The sequence below is a fragment of the Pinus tabuliformis genome, chromosome J, assembly GCF_031772625.1.
Source record: "Pinus tabuliformis cultivar Carrire ecotype Pingquan chromosome J, CPIR1, whole genome shotgun sequence".
Lineage (NCBI taxonomy): Eukaryota > Viridiplantae > Streptophyta > Pinopsida > Pinales > Pinaceae > Pinus > Pinus tabuliformis.
In genome coordinates this window covers 450,631,360-450,645,089 of record NC_142295.1, presented here as the reverse complement: position 1 = coordinate 450,645,089, position 13,730 = coordinate 450,631,360, and the positions used below count along the sequence as shown (strand labels likewise).

Here is a 13,730-nt window from a genome sequence, read left to right as displayed (position 1 = left end):
GGAGGGGCTAGAACACATGAGATCACCAAGACCCAACAATCATTTGGTGAAATTCCACCCGGATTGTATTTTATTAAAATAATTAATATTTTTAATGGGGTTCCTAAGTCTAAACTTAGGAAAATTAAAATATTAATGTTTATTAATGAAAATATGGATGAGAAGCTTCTAAGAGACGAAAATCAAGTCTAATTTAATCTTAGTCATTGATTAGAGATTAGATCACAACGGTTGATTAGAGATTAGATCACGATCGTTGATTTATCAACAAGAAAAGTATAAAAGGAGGCTTGGGGTCAGTTAGAGAACACACACAGATAGATTGAGGAAATCGATTTTCTAAGGTGAGAAGTTCTCAGGAGGAAAATTGATTGGGGAGATCTTGCAGAGAGGGGCAGTTCGATTGAGGGACTTCAGTCCAAGGCCGAGAATACATAGCAGAGAGGAAGTACAACACCAGGGAGAGACAACGCAGGTCCAGAAGACTGACGCAGAGGCTAGAGGAGTTGACACAGTCATTTAGAGGCAGCGCTGGGGTTTCTGTGAGGCAGATCGAACAATAGTTCAACATATTTATTTCTGAGCCAGGAAGGCTCATTGGGAGGGTGACGCAGCTCCTAGAGGAGGTGATGCAGTTCTAGTGCAGAGCTGGGAGCATCCATCACTGCACAGCACTGGGGACAACACAGTCACCTGTGGGGTTTGTTCTTCCAGATGCTGGATTCGCTAAAATACTTGTTTCCAAATAGAGGTACTTCTGTCGGGGTTTTTCTTTGTTGGGTGAGCCAGATTTGGCACCCTAGTTGTATTCAGAAATATGCTTAATAATGAAACCATCATATTTGCTGCACCAGTTTTCTCACATTGGGTTTTTTCCGGGGATGTTTAGTCGAAAAATATGTGTGTCCTTTGTGTGCTTGTCTCATTTATTCTTTCAGTACTTGATTTGTATAGTGGTGTAGGGTGCAATGTATTTGCATTAATATTTTCTGAAAATAACTTGTTAAATGAAAAACACAAGTAGGTAATGCAAATCAATTTACTACAGTAGGATTTTTGGTTTGTTAGATTCAAAATTTTTCAAACAGAGGAGGAGACTTATTTTGAGATGTCGGGAGAAGACAATGCAACACCACCAAGAGGAGGAGGGGGACCACCACCACCACCACCAGGGGGAGTCCCTTTTGCACCTACTGGAGGGGTACTTGCATCGCTGCGAGGGGTACCCAAATTTTTTACTCTGAGGATCTGAGGCACTGTTCAGGGGCAGTGTGTCTCAGTACTGGTGGATAATGGGGCTACCCATAGCTTCATTGATGCGCAACTAGTTCAAAGGAGGGGCATCACCACTGAGGAGTTCGAGGTATTCTCAGTTCTTGTCCCTGGAGACAAGACCATGCAGTGCACCCGCTATGTGCCAACTTTGACAGTGACCATTGGGAATTACTCCATGACAGGTCATTTCTTTGTGGTGGATGTACTAGACACCAACGTTGTGTTGGGAGTCCAGTGGCTCTATACACTGGGCAGAGTCACGACATATTGGCAGAAGCTGGAGATGGAGTTCGTAGTGCAAGATGGCAAGACTGTGTTGCTTTGGGGGATACACTCATACACCCCAAAGACTGTCTCGGCCCATAGGATGGAGGCTAACTTGAGACATGGAGACATCGAGTGGGCTGTGGAGTTGGGGATGTCAGAGGCTAGGGGAAAGCCCAAGCCACCACATCCGGAGATACAGGCTATTCTTGACAGGTATCTAGTGGTGTTTGGGGAGATACCATTGGGACAACCTCCTGCCAGGGGGTTTGAGCACACCGTCAAGTTGAAGCTAGGGGTGCAGGTCGTCATCACTGTTATCACTCTAATATTTCTTTTGAAGTTAAAGAATGAAGAAAAGTCAAAGGTAACCACAAACCACGTTTGGAGATCAGGACCTAGCCTTCCTGATGCTCAGAGAGGGCTCTCTCTTTATAATTTAACTTTGTTTTAGTTAAGATGATTTTAGGCTAGTTATTGTTTGCACTTGGGTTTTGGTTTGAATTTTGGGTGGTGGGATCACTTTACTTAGATGAAAAGAGGTTTGCTTTTACCATTGGGCTATGGAGTCGAATGTCAGACAAACAAGACTGGATTCAGTTCTAGAAATAGTGTCTACATGGCAAGATAGATGAGTTACTGCAGATCTCAAAGGCTAAATGGTGACATCACTGAAATGGTTTCAAATCGGATCTAGGGAGCAATTAAGGGTTCCCTAGGCCGGACTTTGGAAGGAATGAAAGAAGTCAACCAGGATGGGAGAGCAATTAAGGGTTCTCAAATCCGGGTATCAGAGGAAAACATGTAAATGACTAACTGTGCAAAACAGAGTGTATTTAAACAAATTCTGAGTGATATCTCCAGTTAATTCATTCAAATTTAGAACACATTTAAGATTATGAAACACATAAGACGGTAACAAGATCAAACAAAGAAGATACTTCACTACGAATAGCTCATCTCATGAATCTTGTAGCAAAATGCTTTTATTACTTGCTCCAGTTTGTTGACTTGAAAGTGGTACAATCACCCTTAGGTTTTAAGATCAAAATAACTCTACAAATGTAAAATAATCCACCCTAATACTTCGAATTATGAAGTATTTATACAAAAAGGAATTACAAAATATCTCAAACTGCATTGAGAACTAATCTAGGAAAAAGAAATATCTTCATGCAAGAAGATAGAGACAACTATTGAACTGCTGCTTGCTGTCCCTGTTATTTAGGTTCTGTTGGCTTTGCTCTTTGATCTTTTGCCCTTTAAGCTGCTTGGTTGTTTGGTCTTCACGCTAGATGTTCTGTTTTACTTTAACCTTTCATCTGATACACTTTAACCTTGCTGACCTGTCAATATCCTTTTACTATGCTGTTTTACTTTTTACTATGTATTTACTACAGTAAATCATTCAATTTTTCCCATCTTTCCTCATATGGTAATTGGATATTGAGCATCTTTTTGTATATTTCATCTGCCTCTGTATATTTGGCAAAAGTAGGCTTATTAATGAACAGGTGTTTTACCTCATGTTGGAGGTAAAACAAGTCTTCAAAAGTTTGATACAACACTTTGCCTGTTGGTAAGCGCTTCATGGATGACGTGATTACTTGTTCTCTGGCCACTTCCTTGATCTTCTTATTGTAATCCTCATGTGTCATTAACTTATCATTTATTACTAAGGGATTAGGTAATCCCTTTTCCTTCAAAAGTTTGAACTTAGCCATGAACCTGTCAATGGCTAGTTGCGTGTTTTGACACTTATCTTCTAAGTTCTAACATCAAATTCCTCTTAGTGAGGACTTTTATGACTTCCAAAATTGTACCTGTCCTGTCAGGTATCTCAAGTTCTTGTAGCTCATATTTATTCTTGGAGTTGAGGAAGTGGATGATTCATGTAGCTTCCTCTAGCATATCTCCAAGTTCTTTCTTGACTTTCTGAATGGCTTCTGTAGCCTGCTTTATCAAATCAATCTGTTCAAAAATGCCCTGAATGAATGGCCAAATATCATTGACTGAGTCAATGATATTGGCCCACAGTTGCTCTTTAGCCTTACATATAGGCTCACCTAGAGTTAGTTCCTTTTCTAGGCTTTTGATTCTTTTAGTCATCCTTGTGGCCTTCTGCTCTTCTTCTTTATGCATGATCTGGGCCAATTTGTAACTGTCTCCAGGCTGGTGACTTTCTCCTTAAGTTTGTTCATTTCATTGGTTTGAATGGACATTTCTTCCATTGCTTTGACCAACCTGTTTGCTTCATCACTTGTGGAGGCTGTTGCTGTTGATCTTGTTGCTGATGTAGTCGGTGTAGATGTCGGTAGTGCAGTGGCCATTGGAGCAGTGGGAGCTAATGCTGTTGCCAAAGTAGAAGGTAAAACTATGGTCACTGTTGGAATGACAGTTGTGGGAGCATTATCAATACTAGCTTGTTTGAGCTGAATCAAGCTATCCAACTCCTCCATCTCCTTTAACTGGTTATTCAGTTGCAGCACTAAGTCCATCATTTCCTCATGATTGGTCTGGTTTTCCAGGACTTCCTTTGTCTGTGGGTGCTACAAATGAGGCAACTTGAGCTGTTTCTTGAGGGCTGTTATGTCCTCATTCTTCTTTTTGATCAGCGTCTCTGTGGCCTTAAACGTTAATATCACTTGCATCATGGCCCAGTTTAATAACCAAGTCCTCCAAGGACTTTATCCTGATGTCTTTAGCCTGTGAAGAGGCCCTCTCCAATTTTCTATTGAGCTGTCACATTGTCCAATGAATCCTGCAGCTTGTAAGCAGCCATGGCCTTTGCTGTAAGGGTGGAGTAGATCATTTCTCCAGCCTGCTTGTGAAACTCTATCTGATCAATGGGATGAACATCCCTGGCAACAACCTCAAAATTAGTTTTCTTGTAATTTGTTGAGGTCTTAGGTTGCTGTACAGTGGGCTGCAAAAATGAGATGTGCATTTTTCCTTCTTTGATGTCAAAGGCTGACATCAATCTGGTCTGGTTTGGTGGTGCAAGCTTGAGGTACTTGGCATATGTTTCTGCTTTCAATTTTCATTCTTCATCTTTATCTCTTTAAATCTGTCTTTGATATCCTTTTCCTTGTCAGCTGGCCTGACATAGGAAGAGATCTCCATACTTTGTTGTCTATCTATCCTTTGTGTGTTGGAGGTTCATGGTTGCTGTGTTTCCTCTGATGCAGTTGCTTCTTTACTTCTCTGCCCCATTGCCTCGGTGTCAATTATTTCCTCTGATGCAATGTTATCCTCCTGTTCAAAGACAAGATTCAACTTGGGCTTCTTGCGTGGCTCAAATAGCTCATCAGTAGTCTCCATGGCAGAGCTAGATGCCTCCTCCCTATTCCTCTTAGGATTCTTCTCTTCATTAGCTGGGGTCTGTATGACAGGAGGAATGCTCATTGGCCCTTGTAACTCCGAAACCTGGAATTTGTTGTTCAAGATGCAAACTGGTTTTGAGTGGTGGCTGCTGAGGGTTATGTGGCTTCAGTGGCGCACTGGAGGGTTGAACTGGGCTTCCAGAGTGTGTTCGGGAGGCAATTGGTGGTCAAAACTGGTTGTAGAAGCTCGGCGGGCGCAGGAAAGCTTAGGACGCTTTCGCAAAGCAAATGAGCGAAAAGGGTGAAACTGGGGGTCTGTGGGCTTTTAACCGGGAACGGTTAGAAATTGGTGCGAGATTAAATTAGTGAACAATGAGCGGTTTTTGCTTTCGGCGGGGAGGTGGTTTCGGGGGCCATCGCACCGCTTTTGAGCGATGGGTGGTTTTTTCTCGAGAGCACGCGACTTAACGTGGTGCTGCCACGTAACCCAAGGGGGCTCGAGCAATACCACCCATATCGCGTGCTCTTGGGCCGGTAAAGGTCGGGAGATGAATGGGCACAATATGGGCGAGGGCCGTAGGATCTGGGGGTGCAAGATCCAACAGCCATCGCGTGGCGGAGTTTCGTGGCGAGAAATGGGGGTGGATATTAGCGGGGCCTAGGGATTTAATTACAAGGGTTTTGTAATTATTTAATGGATAAGTCGGGATTTAACATAATGCAGACTAAATAAAATGCACGGATTTATGGAATAGAACTGGGGTTAAACTGCAGAGAGGTTTATTTAACCGCACTTAGGGGGTGGGTTAAAATTGGGTAAAAAGTGAATTTGCGGGGTTAGATGGGTTTGGCAGAGGTTTAACTTTATAAAGCGGAGGGGGGAATAATAGTTAGGATAAGAGGTTTTAGTGTGTTTTTTGGGAAAATTAATCAAGGGAAGATGATTTTTTGCATGGGAAAGGGCTTCACACTAGGGAAATGGGGTTTTTGAGTAGGGGAATGAGTTTGAAGGGTAAATTGCTAGGGAAATGTGTGAAACCAAGGGGCAAGGGTGAAAATGAAAAGAAAGTATTTTAACAAGAAATGAAATGAGTTTGAAGGGTATTTTAACAAGAAATGATGGGAAAGTATGTAGTGGGGGTGAAATGGAATGAGGGGAAGTTAGCCAAATGACTTGTGAACATCCTTTCACTTTCATAACTGCTCCTGCACACTGAAACACATGGTTAAACATGACAAATATGCTTATGCCTCAAATAGCTTGTATTTTTGCAACCTTTCTTCTACTTACCCTAACATTTTTTCTTCACTTTGTTGGGTGCATTTAAGCTAGCAGACCCTTTCGTTCCTTTTTCTTTTGAAAAGTAAACTATCTACTTCTAACCTTATATCTTCCAAGGGCTCAGATTAAACTGATGAGCTCCTTTTATTTCTCTACCTATCTACTGATCTTCCAAAGATTAAACAGTTTGGCTAGATCTTTATTCTCTAACTATAAACAGGAAATTTAAAACATGAACTAGTCAATATTAAACATTTTGACTATCATGGGTTGTGGCATGTATGACAAGCTGCACACAACCATTATTTTGGACAGTAAAGTAAAAAACAGTGGCACTTGGACTTGCACACTTTCATGATCTGTTTTTGTTTGGGGTTCATATTTTTTCATTTTTTTGATATTTTCTTATTCTTTTGTTCCTTTGATATTTCTTTTAGGACATACCCTCTTTACATTTTTTAATTTTAATATGGAAAACATTTGCAGAAAGCAAAGGTATGTACAATATTACAAGACTTAACCTCAGCCAATTCAAAATTATGAATCCTAACACTATAGGACTCTAACAATCACCACCCCTTATCGACATCCCAAGGCTTATAGGGATGAGATTGAGAGGGCCATCCATGACCTATTGGCACTAGGACACATTAGACCCAGCTCTGTCCCTTTTGCTTCATCAGTTGTGCTGGTGAAAAAGAAAGACGGGTCCTTACAGATGTGCATTGAATAAAGGGATCTCAACAACAAAACGTTGAAGAACCACTACCCTATTCCCTTTATAGATGAGTTGGTGGACGAGTAGTGGGGAGCGAAGTTTTTTTCGAAGATTGATTTGAGGTCAGGGTACCATGAGATCCGGGTGAGGGACCAAGATGTCCCAAAGACAGCATTCCGGTGCCACTATGGGCACTTTGAATTCATGGTTATGCCCTTTGGGCTGACTAACACACCTGCCACATTCCAGTCATGCATGAACCACGTGTTTCGTGGGTAGTTGAGGAAGTTCGTGCTGGTGTTCTTTGATGACATACTAATCTACAACCAGACGTGGGAGGAGCATTTCCAACACCTTGAGACAGTACTCGCATCGTGGAGGAGCAACAGTTCTATGCCAAACTGTCCAAGTAGGAGTTTGGGCTGATTGAGATGCTCTACCTTGGGCACATCATTGGGGAGGATGGTGTCAGAGTGCATGAGAAGATCAGAGCTATCCGGGATTGGCTTGAGCTCCAGAGTGTGACCTAGTTGAGGGGGTTCGTTGGCATTTGCACGTATTACAGGAAATTTGTGAAGGGATTCTCACAGTTGGCTGTACCCCTTAGAGATTTGACAAAGAAGGGGACTTTCGAGTGGACCACTACAACGTCGGAGGCATTTGATCGCCTCAAGGAGGTCATGAGCAGCTGCCAAGTGTTGGCACTCCCTGATTTCACTCAGCCTTTCCTATTGGAGTGATGCATCGGGAGTGGGCATGGGGGCCGTATTGATGCAAGGGGGACACCCCATAGCATTTGAGAACAGGAAGCTACTGCCCCATGAGCTGATCTACTCCATCTATGACAAGGAGATGCTAGCCATCATGCATGCGTTGGCCAAGTTCAGGCAGTATTTGGTGTGGAACAAGTTCAAGGTCAAGACTGACCACAATAGCCTCAGGGTCTTTTTGGAGCAGAAAAAATTCAAGAGAGGCGACAAAAGTGGGTGAGGAAACTACAGGCGTATGAATTTGACATCGAATATGTCAAAGGGAAGCACAACGTAGTTGTTGATGCGTTGTCCAGGAGACCAACCACCTTGTCCTTGATGAACATTGCCCGGATTGGAGGGTGCAGTTACTTGTTGAGTACTCCAAGGACAAGTTTGCATGCGAGATCCTTGATGGGTTGGTGATGGATGACCGGTATCGGGTGATGAACGAGGTGATATACTACCAAGACTACATTTACTTGGTACCCAACTCCCCACTGAGGGAGAAGATTTTGCAGGCTGCCCGTGATTCACCACTAGCAGGGCACCAGGGGTTTACGAAGATATATCGGACGATTAGGGACCACTTTGCATGGAAGGGTCTCAAGGAGGATGTTCTGAGGCATACACGGGAGTGTGACACATGCCAACGGAACAGGGGAGAGCAAACACACCCTACTGGTCTACTACAACTACTTCCGTTCCAAAGGGAAAATGGGAAAGCATATCGATGGATTTCATCATTGGGCTGGCCACAGTACTAGACAAGGACTGCATATATGTGGTGGTGGATCGCTTGACGAAGTACGCTCATTTCTTTGCCATTCCATGCTGGTACTCGACCTCACAGGTGGCCAAATTGTTTTTCAGGGAGGTATTTCGGCTACATGGTCTCGCCAAGACCATTGTTAGTGACTGGGACAACAGGTTCATGGGTGGGTTTTGGCAAGAGTTACTTAGATTGGTGGGTACGGAACTCACCCTAAGTACTAGTGACGATCCACACACGGATGGCCAAACGGGGATAGTTAACAAGTGGCTGGAGAGCTGCTTGCTTAACTATGTGACAGGGCAGCAAAAGGCATGGATACGATGGCTGCATTTGGGGGAATACTGCTACAATACTACGCACCACATGTCTATAGTTATGTCACCATTTCGAGCCCTATACGGTTATGATGCATTGTTTTTTGTTGACGTTATGTTTGGCGACAGCAGGGCCCAAGGGCCAAGGATTGGATATAGGAGAGCCAAGACATCTTGAGGGATCTAAAAGACAATCTGCAAATGGCCCAGAATCAATAGAAGCTTTATGTAGACGGGTAGAGTTGAGAGGCAGTTTGAAGTTGGGGACTTAGCCTTTTTGAGGCTCCAACCGTACCAGAAGTCTACACTCAAGCAAAAGGGGGCTGAAAAACTCAAACCCCACTTCTATGGGCCCTATCGTGTTGCTCAGACGGTGGGGGAGGTAGCATATGAGTTGGAGCTACCATCGAGGAGCCAGGTGCACAATGTTTTTCATGTGTGTTGCCTCTAGAAGGCACTAGGGCAACAGGTCACCGCTAATATAGAGTTACCCCCTATGGATGATGAAGCCATTTGGTGTTGGAATCAGAGGCCATTTTTTATTCCAGAGAGAGGCACCTGCGTAGCAGGGTCCTTAGGGAATTTCTGATTCGATGGAGGAATCTACGAATGAGGATGCCACCTGGGAGGGGGAAAAGATACTACAACGTCCTTCTTTGCAATTGCTTGAGGACAAGCAATGTTTTGGTGGGGAGGACTGTGATATTCCTGTTTAGTGTTTCACTAAGGGAATATCGAAATTTTGATCAATTTTGGCACTCACATTATGTGATTTTTGGCCCAAGAGGTACTCCAACTATGGGCTCAGCGAAAAATTGTGGCTTTGGTGGAATGTGGGGTCCACCACGAAGGCATTTTTGGCCCACAAGGAGAATACGCTTTCATTGGCTCGAAAAAGGTGGGTGGAAGTCGATGTGGGCCCACATGGGCAACCTTGGAGGCAATTCGATAAAAGAGGGAGGAGTTCTCATTTTTGGTTATCATTCATCATTTTCGAATTTGTCTTTGACAAGAGCATGCTTGAGTAGTGAGCCAAGTCTGCATTTGCTGTTGAGGACACCGGGTGTTTTCGAGTGGACATCCCGACCCTTGCTTCGGTGGACTTCAAGTGCCAGCCCAAGGAGGGAGTTCTTTAGCATAATCCACACCAGCAATAGGAGGTTGATTTGCAGTAGCAGAGAGAGCCACAACAACGCAGGGATTGCGCAGCCATTGATATAGGTATTCCGAGAGTGTGGGGAGATAAGCGAATTTGAGGTGGAGAATTGGTGGGAAGGCTTGGGAAGCCTTCTAACAGGGTTTTCTGGTATTTTGGAGGCATTTCAGTAGCATATCATTCAGGAAGCCGAATTTCCCATATGGAGAGCTAGTCAAGCTCAAGGGGGTCGACATTCCGGGGTCAAATCTTTGGCCAAACCCTTCATGAGTTATTTTGGGTTTCTTGAGTAGAGGCCAGGATTAAATTCCTGGAATTTTCTGAGTTGTATAGAGGGCTCTAGCAGCGCTTCATTTCAGGCAGCAATACCATTTTCTGGGTTTTATAGCGCAACAGTTGGGCCGAATTGACAAAGCTTGAAGGAGGGTGATTCAGGGATCATTGAGGGCTTTGCTAGCTTGCTAAAAGCAAGCCCAGGTGCACACATTCCAGCACCTTGATTGTACACCTTTCCCATTTAATAAAATGAGTAGACAGTGTTGTTGTGGAAGCATTTTCGTGGTCTGATTCTCTGTTTTGATTTTTGTGATGTGTTGTCTATTTTGCTTTGATTATTTACTGTTAATTTCCCCTTAGGGATATTACAGTGGTATCAGAGCTATAGACTTGGCACAAGCTGTGGGAGCAGCGCAGTCTATGACACCGGAGGATAGGCAGAACGTGACATACTGGAGACAGAGGTACAGGAGCAAAGAACGACAACTAGAGATCACCCCCGATCTTGTGGTGGCAGAACCAGAGGTAGAGGAACCCAACATGGGTGATAACGAGGGAGACAAAAGGGATGAGGAGGAGGAGTTTTCCCAAATCCTATTGAAGGCAGTGCACGATATGTCTCGGAACATTGAAGGGATGAGGCAATGAAATAGCAATGGCAACAAGGGCAAAGGAGTCTAAGGGGATTTCCACTATGGAGAAGGGTCTGACACATCACACCACCATGCATCTCTCCATGCCGACATGCCATTGGTCCAAAACACACACCTTAGATGAGCTAGCAGAGCCATTGTGTGGGTTTTTGAGGTTCAACAGGCCCACTACATTGCAGGATGCCATAGGGAGAGCCTGAGACCTACAGGATGCCCTACCCAAGACAAGGGCACCATTTCCCCCTAGATAGGGTTTCCACCAAAAGGGGAAGGACAGTAGGGCGCCACCACCGAGGGCCAATCAGGAGGGTGCACAGCTGGATGGTGAGACTAGAAGAGACCTCAGGCGGAGGAAGTTGTGCTTCACTTGTCAGGAGCCATGGGCATTAGGCCACAGGTGTGCAACGGGCAAGGTTAACTATATAGAGTTCTTCTCTGACAGTGATGCAAAGGGGGAGACTTATTTTGAGATGTCGGGAGAGCACATCGCAACACCACTAGGAGGAGGAGGACCACCATCAAGGGGAGTTTCTTTCACACTTGTTTACCCTGCTGCCTACACCTACCTACAAGTCTGTGAGAAAAGCCTTCAACCCCACAAGGTGCGGTTGGTGGCAGGGAACTTAGAAAGGGGCTGTCACACTAATCCTGACTCTCTCCATTTGAGCTATCTCTTAGGTTAGCTAAGGGGGGTGGTCCCTAATGAAAAGTTAAGTTAAAATATGTGAGTTTCTAGGAGAGTGTTATAGTGAAAATGGATTACTTTTAAGGATTTATGAGCAAATATGAAGTGAGAAACTTGAAATAACAATGCAATCATTAATATGATTAAAAAAAACCATAAAACCAGTGCCTTATAAGGAATTTGCTCAACAATTTAAAGATATCTTTGTTCAAAGTAAAATGCAATGCTCTCAAAAGAGAAAACAAAGTAACCCTGAAATGTAAATAAGAATTGTTAGCACAAGATATGTAAGATACAAAATGCTTTTGAGATAATCAACTTTATAAATCAAAACATGTGAAACATATCTTGCCAAAACCCAAAAATTAGTAATTAACTTGGAAATGTAAAAGAAGGGAAATGCTAAACCAAGACATCAATATGCAATTAGACTTGAAACATGAAAATAAAGCACTTGTTTGAAAGGATTAAAATACTTTCTTTGGAATAGACTTTGCATATGAAAACTCAAACCATCAAGAGACAAGTAAAGTAAATGTAATGGAAAGTGCTCTTGGTTAATTTTATTAATTAGCTCTATAATAAGATTACAATTTAACTCTTCAATCCTTAGACCTCACCCTCGCCCAATGATATGGATTTCATAGTGAGGAGTCAATAGAGGAATAGAGGATCCGTAAGATGTCTATTTCAACCAACTTATGTTGGAGGTAAAATTTTAATGAGGCTTGGGGCCTTCCTATGCTAAAATGTCTAGATGATATGCAAATTGTGTTAATTTTTCAAATTAAAATAATGATACATGCAAATGCTTCAAAGAGCTTGATTTGCAATGCTTGAAAATGAAATAGTGTTCAACATAAGTTGCAATTATAACTTCCAATTGGAGGAATAAAATTAGCTTACAAGCATTGCATGTGTTTCATCAATGAATTAAAATGATAGAAGTAATTTGCTTGAAAGTAAAATTTGTTTCAAATAGACAATGAAAATAAATTGTTCCAATATTCAAGATAACAATGTAGCATAAAATTGAAGCATGTTTTCAAGTGCTCATGAAACAATTTACCAAGGTAAATGGAAACGAATCAAAGTTTGTTAAGAATATAAAATGCTTGCATGTAAAGGATGAATTTCCCAAAGTAAAGTGTAAGTTTGTAGCTCCAAGCGACAATGAGAGAAAATGCAAAGCTCAAATGAAATTGTAAGAAACTTTAACTTAATGAAATGTGATAGTGAGGTTGTGTTAATTCCCAATTAAGGCATGCAAGTGAATGAAGTATGAAAGCTTAAACCATGCAAATGTCAATCCACCCAAGAGAAGCCTCCCTCTAAATGGGGAAATAGGATACCATGGGAGAAATCCCAAGCTCCCACAAGCAAGTTAGATCTTTTATTAATATTGCAATGAGAAGAGGGCCCTTCAAAGTTCTCAACTATACTTCTAGGAGAGTCCTCACAATAATTGCTTGAAACTTGGACACTAGACCTCTTTTCTTGAGAAAGTTGTGACAAGGTCTAACAAAACTTATGCAAGGGAAACAAGGTGTGAGTTTCCTCCAAATGCCCACGGCTTAGAGAGGAAAATGGGCAGCCCTCTAGTGAACTTGACTTGGCCAAAATAAGCCTCAAAAGGGCTCACAACATCCTTGGAAATCGAAAGCCCAACACTTGTCAATGGTCCTGCAAACACTTGTTAGATGTTGCAGGAAGTTGCTCTTCAAAATCTGCCACACAAGAGTTAGCAAACAATCCAAACAATGGCTGCAAAATAAGTTAAGTATTAATGGAAAAATCTGCAAGATAAAATGTATATGTACAATTATAGTTTACAAAAGGCTAAGCTAAAGAGTGAGAGTAAACTCTCATCTTTGCTAGCCATCTTCAAGCTCTTAGATAGTAAATGAAAGAAATGAAGTACAATGTTTTTTAAAAGAGATTTAAATTTAGAAGTTTTCGGCTTGTGTACAAGCTATGTGCCGAAATCCTCGCAAAACCACTTTGTAAGATAAGATTATGAAGGTTCAAAGAACAAATGAGAGCTCTTTTAAGAATGTATTAAGAGTGGGTTGGTCTCTCCAAAGACTTCCCCTCACGCTTGATTCTGTAATCCCAACAAGATGTTCCCTCTACAAAAATTCAATCAAGAATTAGTTCCATATAGATTTAGTAGTAAACAATGATAAGAAACTCTAGAGATTTATTTAAAACCAACTAGAGCATTCTATACCTAGAGCATACTTCTAAATCAAATGTCAAT

The 13,730-nt window shown here is 42.3% G+C and overlaps 1 protein-coding gene across 1 annotated transcript in view; it reads left to right on the top strand.

Moving 5' to 3' along the window:
• LOC149227759 (ACT domain-containing protein ACR11-like) overlaps positions 1-13,730 on the top strand; it is a 464,039-nt gene that overhangs the window by 85,329 nt on the left and 364,980 nt on the right. The window lies entirely within an intron of this gene.